Below are 17,101 nucleotides of genomic sequence, written 5' to 3' on the forward strand. Positions count from 1 at the left end.
GATGAGGTATTGCTATGTTGCTTAGGGTGGTCTCAAGTCCTGGCCTCAAGCAATCCTCATGCCTCAGCCTCCCAAAGCCAGTGGGATAACAGGCTTGAGTCATTGCCCCTGGCTATTTTTTCATATATATTAATACTCATCAAAATAGCAGCAGTTCCGTAAAACTTTACAGTTCTCACAATGCTAACATATTTGTTGGTATTATATAGCATGGTTGTCTAAGCCTCCTAATTGAACCCATTTCAATAATTTCCAGGCTTTATTGTTAATATGAAATTGTCAATGAGTTTTGCAGTAAAAGAATGTGGATCTTGTTTAAAAATCAGCCCACACCTATGTTATCCATAAAACAGTTGGGATTTGAACAGCATCTTGCTGAGGACATTTTGGTTGAGCCCAGAATCTATCAACCATTAGTAAGAATAGCACGCCCTGGACTTATTAAAGAAGTGTATTATTAACAAAGCCTGAGTAATGTGAAAGAGCCATTTTTCAAATGTCTATTTTTCCTTAGGAAAAAAAAATGGTTGGGGAAAGCAATTGGTTATCCCTGCACTCAGAAGATAATGGCTTCTTTCTGCCATGGAATGGAGGAGCTGCTGAGACTTCTAAATCCTGCCCCATCCAGGGAAATAAAGAGAAAGGATTCTCTCTGTGCCCTTGCCCTCCTTTTTCCTTAAGGAGGAGAACAGTCAAGACAGCTCCACAAGCCCCAGCCCTAACCCTAAATACCTTTTTGCTTTATAGAAGATGGCAGAAAAGATGAACATCATAACTTTAACTTTTACCCCAAGCCTCCTTTTATTCTTATGGGAGATGCTTTCCACCATAGCAACTATTCTGTTAAAGACACATGAAGTCTGCTTGAAGGTTTGACAAAATAGATATATTTTTTTCTTTTATCCTATCAAAGTGGCATCTTCTCCTATCAAAATGCATTTTCACCTGGAATGGCTGTGCAAAGCCAGGTTAAATTTCACTGCCTTTCTTCTACATAGGGGAGCCATGTTCTCATGAATGGAATGTAATCAGCAAATTTCTGTGCCACTGTGGACTGAGGCTTGCAGGTGGTAGGTGATGGCACCCCTGTGTTCTTATTAGCAAGATATGGGTGGCACCACAGCTGTAGGGACTGGTGGGACCACAAGGAGGAGAGATGCTGGGATGTCTGTCTGCACACATGGAGGAAGCCAGCACCCTGCCAGGAATTGCTGCCTTACAGTGCTCCATGGGCAAAATGCAAGTATGCATGTTTTGAACAATTGTACATGTCAAGTTCTGTTCACTACAACAGTTCAGCTACCCAAACCAATGCAAAGGCCATCTAGTGATGGGCTACCATGGTTCCTCAACGTTGGAAGTGGAAGATGGACAAGGAGGACACTTTCTGTTTATTTGATGTCACAACAGGGTTAGGAATATAAGAAATAAATGTGGTGGCTTTGGTGAACAGAAGTCCAGGGAGAGACTAGGAACATCATGTTACTCAATGCCAGCATGCTGCTTGATGCTCCACAGTGATCCCTAACCAGGGCTCATTACTGGTAACATCTGGAAACACCTGGGTTACACCTAAACGGTACCTGGGAACACTCACCTGTGTACTACTTGCTGCTTCTCCCTGATGACTAAATATGCCTCTGCACCATTGTGACACCTGGGTAACACCAGCTCATCCCTACCACTGCCTGGTAATGCCTGGGCAACACCTGGAAAACACCTGGTAAGACCTGTCCATGTGTTGCTGCTGCTTCTCAGTAGTGGTTGAATGTAACTCCCTTCCATCAGGTTATACTTGCTAAACCTGCCGTCATGCTGCCGGCTACTCCTCCCTGCTAACAGAGCATGACCCTTTCGTCAGATAGGTGTCTGGTGGCACCTAGGTACCCTGGAGACGGGGTTATCTAGAAAAGACATCATGAAAGATTTGGGATATTAACCAGAGTACTTTACACAATGGTAGAGGTATATTAATTAAGCAAAAAAACACGGCCAGGCACGGTGGATCACACCTGTAATCCTGGCTGGTAGCACTTTGGGAGGCCGAGGTGAGTGGATCACCTGAGGCCAGGAGTTCAAGATCAGCCTGGGCAACATGGTGAAACCCTGTCTCTACTGAAGATACAAAAGTTAGCTGGCTGTGGTGGCAGGTGCCTGTAATCCCAGCTACTCAGGAGGCTGAAGCAGGAGAATAGCTTGAGCCCGGGAGGAAGAGGTTGCAGTGAACTGAGATCGCACCATTGTACCCCAGCCTGGTGACAGAGACTCCGTCTCAAAAAACACACACACATACACACACACACACACACACACACACAAAGAAAAGCACTTCAGCATTATCAAAGTCTCTAGTGAGAGGTGAGAGATTCAGGGGACAAATGTTTCTAACTCTTTTCCAAAAACATAGTTAGTTCACTAATTTTAGTCTATGATTCTCATGCTGATGATGACTGGAAATGCCACTGAAGGCTCAAAACATAACTTCACAAGGGAATATCCCAGTAATCTCAGGATAACTACAATTTCAATGTAAATTATTCTCCACGGTCTCACATGGTTCTTTTTCCCAAACACTGTTGAATTAAAATATATGTAAAAGTTAAGACAGCAAATGTTATATTATTTGCATTTTACCAGAATTAAAAAAAAAAAAAAAAGGACAGAAAATTTTTATACTATAAGAATGTGTGTAGCACCAAATACTATTGCTTGGCAGTGACAATAATCTTTCCTATATTGCAAATTTAATGAACAACAAGTTACAAGTTAAATACATTTCATTACAAGTTAAATACAATTAAATGCCTGTTCTTAGATTAACAGAAGGAAAATGGTAGAAGTACTAGCTAGAAAAAGTGTAATTTCAAATTTTGAATTGGAATTGTAGGTATCAGATGAAGATGTTTATTAGTTATTAATCATTTATAAAACGTGAAATAACATGAATTGGCTGTACTAACATTACTTCTCAATTTAAGAACTTTAAGGTAAAGCTTAGAAGAAAAGCCATAGTGTCATTATTGAATTATGACAAATTTGCAGCTAAGTAATTAAAAAGAAACTTTACAAGCATTTAAAGCATCATCAACTCTCGAGGCTTTTTCTCTCACTCTGTTTTACAGTTCATTTTTCTGTTAGCTGTTAGATGTGTTTTACTTCATTGAGTTTTGAAGCTCTAAATTTTGTTTCAAATCCAAGTAACCAAAGAAGTATGCTAACAGATTTGTAACAATTGTGTAGAATTCACCAACTTGCTTCTTTCAACAAAACATACACATTATACCCACTGAAAGAAAATACCTAGTTACCAAACTCACTGGCCACTGTCTCAGGGCTGAGATTTCCAAGTAGAAATACTCGTTTCCTGCTTGGTAACTTGGAAATCACAATTACTTAGCTTGCACCATGATATAATGAAATCAGCTCAGTTCATACTTCTTCACCTATGAAAACAGAGAATGAGTCAACAGTCAGATAAAGTTTGGATCCTTTATTCATATGTTATTTTAATTATCTATATGCCATCTGCCACACCCTTGACCTCTGAAAGATAGGAACACAGAAGTCGTGCCTCCTTATTTTCTTTACTTACTGAACTATTGGGGCATATGTACATACAAATAAACAAAGACAGTGAGCTAGAGCAGTTATGAAGCATGTGTTCCCAATAAGCATAAAATGAGAATGATCATAATTTGCCCAACAATTTGATCTTTCAATTTATTATGAGAGTTGTTTTGTATGGATATTTATTTTTTTCCTTTTTGGTAAGAATTCAAAAACGTTTTTTTGTGACTATTTTGGGGATCAGAGAAACAAATATTCATCTTTGCACTCAAGGTTTATGGACTGTTATGTAATCTTGAAATAATACAGGTTATATTATGAATATTACATGAAGTAACACACAAAAAGAACTAGACAAGATTGTGCATAGTTGGTCCACAATACATACTCAATAAGAGTTAAATAATTTATGTCTTTTTTCCACTTCTACAAGTTTACTCTTGAACATTTCAAAATTCTTCTAGTATACTGACAAAATTTTTAAGAGATCCAAAGACAGAAAGTATTCCTACATATTTCTACAGTGTGTCCATTCACTAGATTTCAACCTACTATTTCCAGATTAAGCACTGGAAACTGCATCTAAGAAATTGCAACACATAATTAAATGAAGTTCATCTTAGAGTAGTGTGGATTTGTTGCAGCAATCTTACAGAGGAGCTTTACTGAACTGTTTTTTGGTTTATTTTTATCAAAGGCAAATTTTGATGCTATTAATTTTCTTGCATAATTCTCTTGGATTAGGTTAAAAAATATTACTCTGAATATAGAGAACATATGGTATGTGTACACAAGGTCTCTCTCTAGGTCATTAATCATAGTTTAATGATAATTTACTAACTGAATGGAATAAGGAGAGAAATGTGTATAGGTCAGAGAAAATGCTATGTGAATGTTAATACTCTAAATATAAAGAAAATGTATTAATTGGTCTCCAGTAGGAAATCCTGTGAACAAAGATAATTTAAGTGTCATAAAAGTATGATAACTTCTGACCCTTAAGCATGTAAAATTTCATGTGATAATAAAAGTTAATTATTTAGAGACCTAAGAGAAATGTGAAAATATTGGAAAAGGACTTAATCAAATCAGTATGTGTGTAATACCCATCAATTTTATGGTAAATAAAGACATGTGTGATAACAGATATATATGTGGTCCATGTTCTATTTCCTGCTAGTACAATTATATGCAGGCAATTCAGACAAATTATTAACTGTAAATTAATTTTTATAACTACAATTCAACTATTCATATTATTAATTTCATAAATGACACAAATGTCACTCTTGCCAGGTCACTGGCTCCAATTGAAAATTTGAAAAAAATGTGGTCACTATGCCCATTAATTTTGTTTTGCCTTACTGTCCCTAAAACTGGGAAATAAATAGTCTGCAAAGATTATGTTTTTTGTAAAGCAGTAATTAATGGTATCAATAGATGTCATTATGCCTCCAAAGAATAGACAGACAACCCAAAGTATTAAAGAAAAAGGTCTTTGGGACATACTAGATTAAGTAAAAAAATCCCTCATCTGTTTAGGAATAGATACATGTCATATTTTATATTAACATGCAGTATTAATTAATTCTCATAAATCTGTCTTATATGTCATCTCCTAAGGTCTAAAAACTAAAATGTGGTTTTTAGTGCCTTACTACCAGGATAATATGCGAAGCTTCACTAAGAAGAAAATGACTAAAACATTAACTCATCCACCTGTGGCAAGTGGCTAAAAATAAAATTAAATACTATCAAAAGTAGGTAACGTTTCCTGAATGCTTTCAAAATGAGGGATAATATCATCTTTTCTAGTTTGGTATAAAATGCAAGGTATTGTACTGTAAAATAATCTGTGCAGCAATCATGGGATGATAAAGTCGTCCAATTCAGGAAATTACCTTAATGTGTTTAAAATCACACAAATACAAGGCTTCAGCTTTGAAGAGAACATTGTATTTGGCATTTGGTTCCATTTAACAGACTTATACCACATGTCAATTCCGTAGGATTATAATTGCCTTTGCAAAGAGCCAGGGATTGAGGGGCTTCTTTTCCTGCTCCTAGCCAACAACCAGGATTGTGGACTACAATGAAACCTCGAATATACAATTTCCTGAAATGAGTGCTCCATCATTATCACCACTGTCACCACCACCACCATCACCATCATTACCATCATCATTAGCAGTGGCAGTTAATCACCAAGAGATGCTGATGTCTGCCACATCCCTCACTCTACCCCAGTTGCTTTACTTTCTCATCTCACTTATTCTTCCCACTTCCCACAATTGTTATTATTTCCATTTTACAAATGGGGAAACATCAGCTCAGGGAGATAATATAGCTCAAATCACAAAACACATGAGTTTGGGCAATGATGACAGCCAGTGTTTTCTGAGGGCCCCTCCATATCTCAGGGTAAAATAAGATTAGGCTCACCCAGAAAAAAATCTGCTTCTCTATCAGAATTTCCCAGGGAGCTTCTAAAACTGACGTCCTGGGTAAACTACTGACCCCTTACTTCTGCACCCTGCACTTTGGAAAGAATCCCTGCTGGTCCCAATGTGTGGCCAAGAATAGAAATCTGCTGGGTGAATAGCTGTCTAAATTTTTGTGTTTGGTTATTAGATTTCATGATTCTACATGTTTATAAATAACCTGAATATTCTAAAATGCAATCTTACACTTCCCAGTAAGACATATTAGGGTGATTCCCAATTTCTGAATGCTTCACTCCCAACGCACAGTGAGATGAACAAAAAATTAATTCAATACAAGAGCATGAAGACAAGGTAGTGAGACAATGAAATGAGATGAGAAGGGAAAGAAGAGAGTTACAAACTTGTCAACAATTGCAGCTATCAACTGTAGCACACAACTCAGACTTCCACAACTCTCTGATTGGACAGAAGACTGGCCTTACAAAGATTATTTTCTGATAAGCAAGCGCAGACAGTAAGTCAGTTTCAGTTAACTTAAAGAGGCTGTGCACAAACTTTGTATAGTCCTATAGTTCACTTTTCAATGTAACAAGACAAATTTGTCTCATTTTGATGCTAAAACCTCATGCAAAAGTGAACACTGGATATATGTTATTATGAGAGTATTTTAAGAGAGTTAGCCAAAGTTTTAGCAGAAAAATGCCCAAGGAAGCTTCAGGAGAGAGCCCTTTTCCACCACAATAATGTCCCTGCTCATTCCTCTCATCAAACAAAAGTAATTTTGCCAGAATTTCAATGGGAAATCATTAGGTATCCAACTTACAGTCCTGATTTGTCTCCTTCTGACTTGTTTTTGTTTCCTGTTCTTATAAGAATATTTAAAGGGCATCTATTTTTCTTCAGTGAATATTTTTCAAAATCTACCATTGACATGGTTAAATTCCCAGGACACTCAGTTTTTTAGGTATAGACTAAGTGGCTGGTAACATCAAATTAAAAAGTGTCTTAAGCTTGATAGAGCTTATCTTGGGAAACAATGTTTATATGTTTTATTTTTAGCTTTTGATTACATTTTTTCATGAACTTTCTGAAGGCCTCTTGTATATGCAGCCACTTTCTTCAGACATTGGACAATAGTTGGCACAAGACAAGAAAATCTGAAAGGACACAAATGAAAAAATGAATGATTTGATCCAGTTTCAAATCTACAGTGCAAGGAAGGCTGATCACAAGATAGTTCTGCAATATTTTCAAGTTGTGGAGAAACAGATTAAAGCTTGAGGCTGAGATGGCCAGCTCTTGTGGGCAGACTATCAAGCAGGATGAAACTGCATGAAGAGAGAAACACGGAGAGGTTTAGAGGGACTTCTTCATTTTTAGCTGAATACTGACCTGAATGTGCATGGCTTCAGACTGCGTAAGTCTAGGGAAAGAACAACCAAACATCAATAAAGGAAACCATTCGAGTAAAAACCCACATTTCAAACAGTCAGAGTGGAGAGAATGCGCAACTCATGAAGCTATGGCTAGAGTCCTTAGAAGGATATGACTTTAGTAATGGGATAAGTTAGGCAATTCTAAAGGCTACTCTGAACCTACCTGAAGAAACTTAAAAGAAACCTCAAAATAAGAAAGCGAATCTCAAAAGGAACTTAATTACATGTTAGAACAAAGTCTAAAGCTTTCTAGAAAGATATAGCAAAATTCAAAACACAAAAACTTGAGATCCAACCAAAAGTAATTCACTGTGCAAAGAAGAAAGAAATTGTGGCACGTAAACAAGATGGGAAAAACAAGATCTACAGAAGCAGAATGAGACATTATTATAAAGATGATAAAATTAACAGTGAAGGACATGTAAAAGCTATTACAAATATGCTCCGTATGCCCAATAATGTGCAGGAAAATGTGGACATAGGGAGGAAAGGAATGAAAGATACAGAACAGAACTGTGTAGAACTTCTAAAAGTAAATAGGAAGAAATGAAAGATATGCCAAATGGGATTTTTAAAATATTAGACACTATGGAAGACAAGATTACTTAAAAGAAAAGCAAAGACACAATGATTAAAACAAACAAAACAAACAAACAAAAACAACAACTATCAAAATGGGCTGGGTGTGGTGATTCACTCCTGTAATCCCAGCACTTTGGAAGGCCAAGGCAGGAGGATCACCTGAGGTTGGGAGTTCAAGACCAGCCTGACCAACATGGAAAAACCCTGTGTCTACTAAAAGTATAAAATTAGCTAGACATGGTGGTGCATGCCTGTAATCCCAGCTACTTGAGAAACTGAGGCAGGAGAATTGCTTGAACCCGGGAGGCAGAGGTTGCACTAGGTAGAGATTGCGCCATTGCATTCCAGCCTGGGCAGCAAGACTCTGTCTCAAAAAAAAAAAAAAACTATCAAAATGAAGCAGAGGATGGAAAATGACCAAAAAGGAAAAAAAAACAAAAACAAAATATAACACAACAGATCGTAGACTCATTGACCCATGAAACAAAATAAGCTGGTCTAATATGTATCATTAGAGTCCCAGAAGGAGAGAAGAGAGAAGATGGGACAAATAAATAACGTTGAACAATAAATTAAAAATTTGATTAATATGTTATGTCTATAGTTAGAGGAATCTCAGTTACCCCTAAGCAGAAGAAACAAAGATAATTCAATCAAAGTATATTTAATCATATGCTTCATATACCAGATACAGAAAGAAAATCTTCAAAGCAGATAGAAAAATAAAAAGACACTTTATAAACAGTAAAACAATAAGAATGTCAAAAGATTTTTCAGAAAATATGCATGACAGAAGAAAATGAAATGATATCTTTAAAATACTATTTTTTAAAATAAATTAACCTGAAATTTTATACCCATGAAATATCTTTAAAAACTGAAGATGCTGAGGTGGGTGGATCACAAGGTCAGGAGATCAAGACCATCCTGGCTAACACAGTGAAACCCCGTCTCTACTAAAAATACAAAAAAAATTAGCAGGACATGGTGGTGGGCAGCTCTAGCCTCAGCTACTTGGGAGGCTGAGGCAGGAGAATGGCGTGAACCCAGGAAGGGGAACTTACAGTGAGCCGAGATTGCACCACTGTACTCCAGCCTGGGTGACAGAGCAAGACCACATCTTAAAAAAAAAACAAAAAAACAAAAAAAAACTGAAGATGTCTTAAAGACTACCTCAGATATACAGAAAGTGGATCCATAACAACTACCCCGATTACAAATGTTAAAAACAAAAGGAAAATGGTAACAGGTGAACACTGGGGTCTACACAAAGAATGAAGGGTTCTAGAAATAATAAATACGTGATTATATTAAAAAGATGATTTTTTTTGTTTTTATATCTCTAAAAGAAGATAAATTTAAAGCACAAATGATAAAAATGTGATGTGGAGCTTGCAACAAATGTAGAAGAATGACTTTTAACACTAATGCAAATGAAGGAAATAAACAATGGAAGTATACATTTATAACATTTTCACATCACACCTGAAGTCATTCATGACCAAACATACTGTGTTCCAAAAAGCAATTATGAAAAAATTCAAGAAGATAGAAATCTGAAGTACTGTCTTAAGAAAAGGTAACTTAACCAGAAATCAATAGAAAGATACCTCTAAAATTCTCAAATATTTACAAAATAAACCATGCCTTCGTGTGAAACTCAAAGATGGAATTACAAAACTAATTAGAAAATTTACCTATGTAAAACCAAAAACATGCTATAACACAAAATGTGGGTTTTAGCTAAAGTAGTTCATAGGGCAAAATTTATAGCATAAAGTTCTTACATAAGAAATGAAAATAAGATCTCAACTATCTAAGCTCCTACAATAAGATAGTATATAAAGAAGGTCAAACTCTTCAAAATTAAGCAAAAGTAAAATAAATAAATAAAATAAAGATCAAAAACCAACAGCATAGGAAATGACCAAAATAAAGAAAAGCAACAAAAGAAAAAGTTATTTTTTAAAGGAGCACTAAAATTGACAAAATTCTATCCAGATGAATCGAGAAAGAAATAGAGAGTACATAACTTATCAATATCAGTATTGCAAAAAATTTCATCACTATTGACCTAATAGACATCAAAATGCTAACAATAAAGGTGAATTAGGCAATATGAACTACCCTATTTTTATTAATGTGATAACTTGCATCAAACAGTTCACTTTCTACAAAGTCTCAGGCAATATAAATGCTACTGAAAAAGCAATGGAAAATGTGAATAGCCCTATGTCTACTAAAAATTTGAAATAACATATAAAAGTCTCAATAAGTAGATAAAATTTAAGCCCATACAGGAGCCAGAAGGAAACCTCTCATTCTACTTCTTAGAGAAGATAGATGTTAGAATTCCTTCCACACTCCTCCATGAAAGCTCTGTCAATTCAGATAAAAGGAGACTCTCTTCATTCATTGATTCATTTAACCTGAGTCCATCATTCTCCTAGTTACATGACACAGGAATACTAAACTTTGTTCCTGCTATCATGTTTGGACTGCATTGGGGAATAAAAATAAAGCAACAATTACAATTATGCATCTTTAGTAATAAAACAGTATTTTTGCTTTTATTTATAAAGAACAATTTTTATCTGCTATTTTTTTCTTTTTTTGTTGTTTTGTTTTTTTGAAATAGGGTATCACTCTGTCATTCAGGCTGGAGTGTAGTGGTACAAATATGGGTCACTGAAACCCAACCTCCTGGGCTTAAGCAATCCCCCTGCCTCAGCCTCCTATCTAGCTGGGACCACAGGTATGTGCCACCATGTCTGCTCTTTTTTTTTTTTTTTTGAAAAGATGGAATCTGATTTTGTTGTCCAGACTGACCTTAAACTCTTAAACTCCTGGGCTCAAGTGATCCTCCCATCTTGGCCTCCCAAAACGCTGGGATTATAGGTGTGAGCCACTCAGCCCAGACTCATCTGCTGATTTTTAATCATTTTAAGCTAATTCACACTCTGTCCCTGTAGACTATCACAGCAGCAATCACAGAAGGTTTCATGGAATTGGTAGAAAACTTCATGTTAGGGCTTTTTTGTTTGTTTGTTTTTTAAAACAGGGTCTCCCTCTGTCACCCTGACTAGAATGCAGTGGTACAAACATGGCTCACTGCCATCTTGACCTCCTAGACTCATGCAATCCTCCTGCGCCAGCCTCCCCTTCTACAAGCATATGGTATCATAGGCACAAACATGGCTATACCTAAAAATGGGGCACCCCAGTACCCAAGAAGTACATCCACATACTTGCTACTCAAAGGCTAGGCCTTGGTTCATCAGCATTCGCATCCCTTGGGAGCTTGCTGGAAATAAAGACTCTCCTGGCTGCACCATATACCTACTGAATACCATATGCCTACTGAACACCATATACCTGCTTAATCAGAATCTGCATTAAAGCAGATTCCTAGATGATTCATGTGCATGACCAAGTGTGAGAAGGCCAGTTCTGGATCATGCTGGACACTGGAGTTGGCATCTTCAGATGCATGAGTTTCTCCCTCTCCACATTGAAATTTCCTTCAGCCCTAGTTCCTTACTCCAGAAATCTAGTTATCCAGTTTGTGCTCCATGTATCTCTGACTTAACATTCCTCCCTGCCCCCTGGCATATAAATGTATTCCAGTCTTTCCAAGGTAAAACACAAAAATCAGTTTCTCAACCATGAAATCCCCCTAACCACAGTCTCCTCTCTCTCCTCTATGCTCTAGAGACAGTCTTAGGGAAAGACTTTAAACTTACAGAAAGAGTTGCATATATGTGGTCTGAATTTCCTCCTTACATTTTATTCTATAACCCAGAGTTGTATGTGTTACCTACTATTGATGCACAGAAAGTCTCAAACAGATTTCTGGTGACTTCCTAACTACAAAACTTTGTGATCCCTTTCAGTCCGCATCTCACTGACCTGCCATAGAATTAAAAAACGTTGACCTTGTCTTCCTCTTTCATACTAAAAGTAGCCAATGTGTATGTAATGTGTGTTATCTTCAGATACTGGTTAAGTGCTTTACATGCATTCAAGAAAATTCTTTTTACTTAAATTTAATGCTTTTGCAACTTTCATGATACTCCCCTAACTGCTTATGTGCCTACTTGCCTACCCCTTCTTTTCAGACTTAGGTCTTTAAATCATTCTGAATAATCTCCAGTCTTGGTCCCATAAATTTTCACAACTCATCAATTCTTCTACAACTGAGTCTAGAATAATTTGATACTCCCTGGAGTAATATAAAAATTACATGAAAACTGAGTCTCAGTGCTTAAAAAAGGAAAAAAAAAAAAAAAAAAACTTTATGTTCCGGAACTATACAATTTGATACAATGCAGATTGCACCCATCATATAGTGGTTGGCAAAGAAAATCTCATAACAATTATAAAAATCCATAGGCATTTTCTTCTGCCATCCAATAACACTGCTTTTGTCAAAGTCCACAATGAGCTCCCTGTTGCAGAATCCAATGATCAAATTTAAAGTCTCCATGTTCTTGCAGTATTTGACGCAACTGATTACCTCTTTCTTCTTGAAAAGCTTTCATCATTTGGCTATTGGAACACCACACTGCCCTGTGTTGTCTCCCACCTTATTGGCGTCTCTTGGTCTCCTTCTTCTTCCCCCCATCCCTCTTATGTTGCTGTGATTTTAACTCAAAGACCTGTTTTCTTTCTGTTACCTCATTGAGTTTTATGAAACAGTACCATCATTCATGGCATTTGTTCTATTTCCCAATAATTCTCACCTAAATTCCAAACTCCTGTGGCTATTTGCCTACAGTACATCTCACACTGATGTCCATTTGCATCAGAAATATACCACGCTCAACAGCAAACTTCTGGTCTATATTTTCTCCCCACCCGACCCCTGAAGCTATCTGAGTCTGACACATATTCCACATCTCATATATTCCAACTTTCTTACCCTAGTTTTTAAGGACAAAAGCCCTGGCGACAGTATTTATTCAACTCTTTCTCTCATTCCGCATATGCAACCTGTCACCATGACCACCCTTGACTGAGCCATGACCATCTCTCATTTGCTCAGTGAATCAGATTGTACCGACTAGAAGAAAAAGCCCAAGTGTCTCACCCACTAGCCATACTACTGCAAGTGCCATTTTAGTGTCCCTAAAGAATTGACAACTACCCTAAAACAAAGTACCTAAGAGCCATACTATAGTGCTCATAGGAAAATATTTCCAAATAGCACATCATCTTGCTATAAAAATTGAGTCCATCTTTCAGTTTGGATTCCATTTTAATGAATCCGGGATAATTCATTAATAGGATTCTCAAACAAATACAGGTGATCTTATCTATGACTCCTAGAACATGGCATTCAAATCTAACTTTATTCTTTTAAGGCTGTAGTATACCATCATCTGCCAAAAAAGAAAAGACATTCCTCTGTTTTTAAAGAATAGCAACAAAGTTCATCTTTATTTCCACTTTACAAGTGTATTCTAATTGGGGGCGCTATTGTTCTGATATGCTAAAGCAAAAGATTGCTAAATGGTACTAAATTATATGTGTTGATCCTTTTCCACCCCAAAACATATCTGGGGCATATTATGTCCCTTTCATGTTTAGCTCTCATCAGCTTCCTTCAAGACCTTCAACTACTTTATAGACATATCCAGGCAGGTAGAGGTTCTGTTCCAATTCCTAAAGGGATGCATTTAATTATCACTCTAAATTTTAAGGCATAAAACAAGGTTGTGGGCTAGGCGCAGTGGCTCATGCCTGTAATTTCAGCAGTTTGAGAAGCTGAGCAGTGTAGATCACAAGACCAGGAGCTCGAGATCATCTTGACCAGGATGATGAATCCTCGTCTCTACTAAAAATATAAAAACGTTAGCCAGGCTTGCTGCTGCACCACCTGTAATTCCAGCTATTCGGGAGGCTGAGGCAGGAGAATCGCTTGAACCCGGGAGCAGAGGTTGCAGTGAGCTGAGATCTGGCCATTTCACTCTCAGCCTGGGCAATAGGGGGAGACTCCACCTCAAAAAAAAAAAAAAAAAAAAGGTTGCAGAGCAGTGACGAGATAAAAAAGTTTTGAGTGCAAGAAATCCCTATATAGGAGAGAGGATCATGTTAGCCCTCCTACTTTCTGAGTTCTCTTTTCAGTAGTATTGGAATATTTCCTTAAGTCTTCCTTCTTTCCTTGAAGTGCCATTAATTAATTATGATTGTGAACCACTTAAACTTATGTGTCTTTTAAGGGTAAGCCTGTCAAAGCAGGGATGATCAGGCCAAGAACTTTACATTCAACATAGGTTCATCTTTTATATCCTGATGAAGAATGTAAAACTTCATCCTATACTGTGTGTGCTGTGACATAGAATAGGTTTAGGAGGGAAAACCAAATACAGCAGAAAAGAAACGTAATTAGAAGCTACACCACTTGGATTTTAGATATTATACTGCACTAACCAACTATGTGATACTGGGCATATAAATCCCTTCTCCTTGTGTATCAGTTTCTTTGTCCATCAAGCATACCTAAAGATTGCACATCTAACTTCTTCCAAGGACTGTCAATGGAAATTAAATCTATAAGTCTGAAAGACAATTCAAAAAGCAAAAATCACAAAAGAGATTACTTGATAATTATACATGTAGTAAAATGAAAACCTCCTTTTGCTTCCTATTTCCAGGCAGAGAAAGACTGCATATCTCAGGACACATATTGATGCAAAACAACTTATATTTTGAGCCTTGATTAATCCCTGAAGCCAATGACGTTTCACTTTTCTATGACCCCAACACGTACTGCATACTTCCAATCATGACATCCACTGAGTTCTTAGTATTGAGATGTCATGAATCAGAAACATCAAAATCAAAGAAGACAGCTATTTTATCAGTTGTTTTACCCAGTGTTGACATCCACTGAGTTCTTAGGGTTGAGATGCCATGAATCAGAAACGTCAAAATCAAAGAATGGGAGTGTTTTATTCAGTAAGGAGGCTAGTCATAAACAATTTTATACCAAGTTTCACCAAAACTAAGATCATTAAGAATGAGAAAGAAAAGACTGCCAGCTAAAATTTAAGGTTCCATTGATTATAAGAAGGGAAGATTTATTTTTCTTTTTTTTATTATACTTTAAGTTCTGGGATATATATGCAGAATGTGCAGGTTTGTAACATAGGTATACACATGCCATGGTGGTTTGCTGCACCCACTGACTCATCACCTACATTAGGTATTTCTCCTAATGCTATCCCTTCTCCAGTCCCCCACACCCCAAGAGGCCCCAGTGTGTGATGTTCCCCTCCCTATGTCCATGTGTTCTCATTGTTCAACGCCCACTCATGAGTGAGAACATGTAATGTTTGGTTTTCTGTTGCTGTGTTAGTTTGCTGAGATTGATGGTTTTCCAGCTTCATCCATGTCCCTGCAAAAGACATGAACTCATCCTTTTTACATTACTGCATAGTATTCTATGGTGTATATGTGCCACATTTTCTTTATCCAGTCTATCACTGATGGGCATTTGGGTTGGTTCTAACTCTTTGCTATTGTGAACAGTGCTGCAGTAAACATACGTGTGCATGTGTCTTTATAGCAGCATGATTTATAATCCTTTGGGTATATACCCAATAATGGGATTGCTGGGTCAAATGGTATTTCTGGTTCTAGATACTTGAGGAATTGCCACACTGTCTTCCACAATGGTTGAACTAGTTTACACTCCCACTAACAGTGTAAAAGCGTTTCTATTTCTCCACATTTTCTCTAGCATCATTGTTTCCTGAGTTTTTAATGATCACTATTCTAAGTGGCATGAGATGGTATCTAATTGTGGTTTTGATTTGCATTTCTCTAATGACCCGTGATGATGGGCTTTCTTTCATATGTTTGTTGGCTGCATAAATGTCTTCTTTTGAGAAGGGTCTGTTCATATCCTTGACCCACTTTTTGATGGGTTGTTTGTTTTTTCCTTGTAAATTTGTTTAACTTCCTTGTAGATTCTAGATATTAGCCCTCTGTCAAATGAATAGCTTGCAAAAATTTTCTCACATTCTGTAGGCTGCCTGGTCACTCTGATAATAGCTTTTTTTTTTGCTGTGCAGAAACTCTTTAGTTTAATTAGATCCCGTATGTCAATTTTGCCTTTTGTTGACATTGCTTTTGGTGTTTTAGTCATGAAGTCTTTGCCCATGCCTAAGTCTTTGCCTATGCCTATGTCCTGAATCATATTGCCTAGGTTTTCTTCCAGAGTTTTTATGGTTTTAGGTCTTATGTTTTAGTCTTTAATCCATCTTAAATTAGTTTTTGTATAAGGTGTAAGAAAGGGGTCCAGTTTCAGTTCTCAGCATATGGCTAGCCAGTTTTCCCAACATCATTTATTAAATAGTCACAGTAGCCAGACTGCCTCTCTAGATTTCTCCTGTCTGGGCTGGGCATCTCTGAAAGAATTGCAGCAGCCCCAGTATGGACTTAAAGATAAAACTCTGTATCCCTTGGACACAGCACTTTCAGGAAGGATCAGCTTTGGGCACAGCTTCAGCAGACTTAACCATTCCTGCCTCCTGGCTCTGAAGAGAGCAGCGGATGTCCCAGCACAGCGTTCAAACTCTGTTAAGGGACAGACTGCCTCCTTAAGTAGGTCCCTGACCCCTGTGTCTCCTGACTGGGAGATACCTCCCAACAGGGGTTGAAAGATACCTCATACAGCAGAGCTCTGGCTGGCATGCGGCAGGTGCCCAAGAAGCTTCCAGAGGAAGGAAGAGGCAGCAATCTTTGCTGTTCTGCAGCCTCTGCTGGTGATATCCAGGGAAACAGGATCTGGAGTGGACCTCCAGCTAACTCGAGCAGACCTGCCGCAGAGGGGTCTCACTGTTAGAAGGAAAACTATCAAATAGCATCAATAGGAATAGCATCAACATCAACAAAAAGGAAGTCCACACAGAAACTCCATCTGAAGGCCACCAACGGCAAAGAACAAATCCACAAAGATGAGGAAAAATGAGTGCATAAGTCAGAAAATTCCAAAAACCACCAGGCACGGTAGCTCACACCTATAATCCCAGCACTTTGGGAGGCCAAGACGGGTGGGTCACGAGG

General features: G+C 37.5%; 1 protein-coding gene across 4 annotated transcripts in view; it reads right to left on the reverse strand.

Annotated features, from left to right (window-relative positions):
- The window catches only part of LOC126947191 (thymosin beta-4-like), a 196,830-nt gene that overhangs the window by 33,376 nt on the left and 146,353 nt on the right, over positions 1 to 17,101 (reverse strand). The window lies entirely within an intron of this gene.

The sequence above is a fragment of the Macaca thibetana genome, chromosome Y, assembly GCF_024542745.1.
Source record: "Macaca thibetana thibetana isolate TM-01 chromosome Y, ASM2454274v1, whole genome shotgun sequence".
NCBI classification, from domain to species: domain Eukaryota; kingdom Metazoa; phylum Chordata; class Mammalia; order Primates; family Cercopithecidae; genus Macaca; species Macaca thibetana.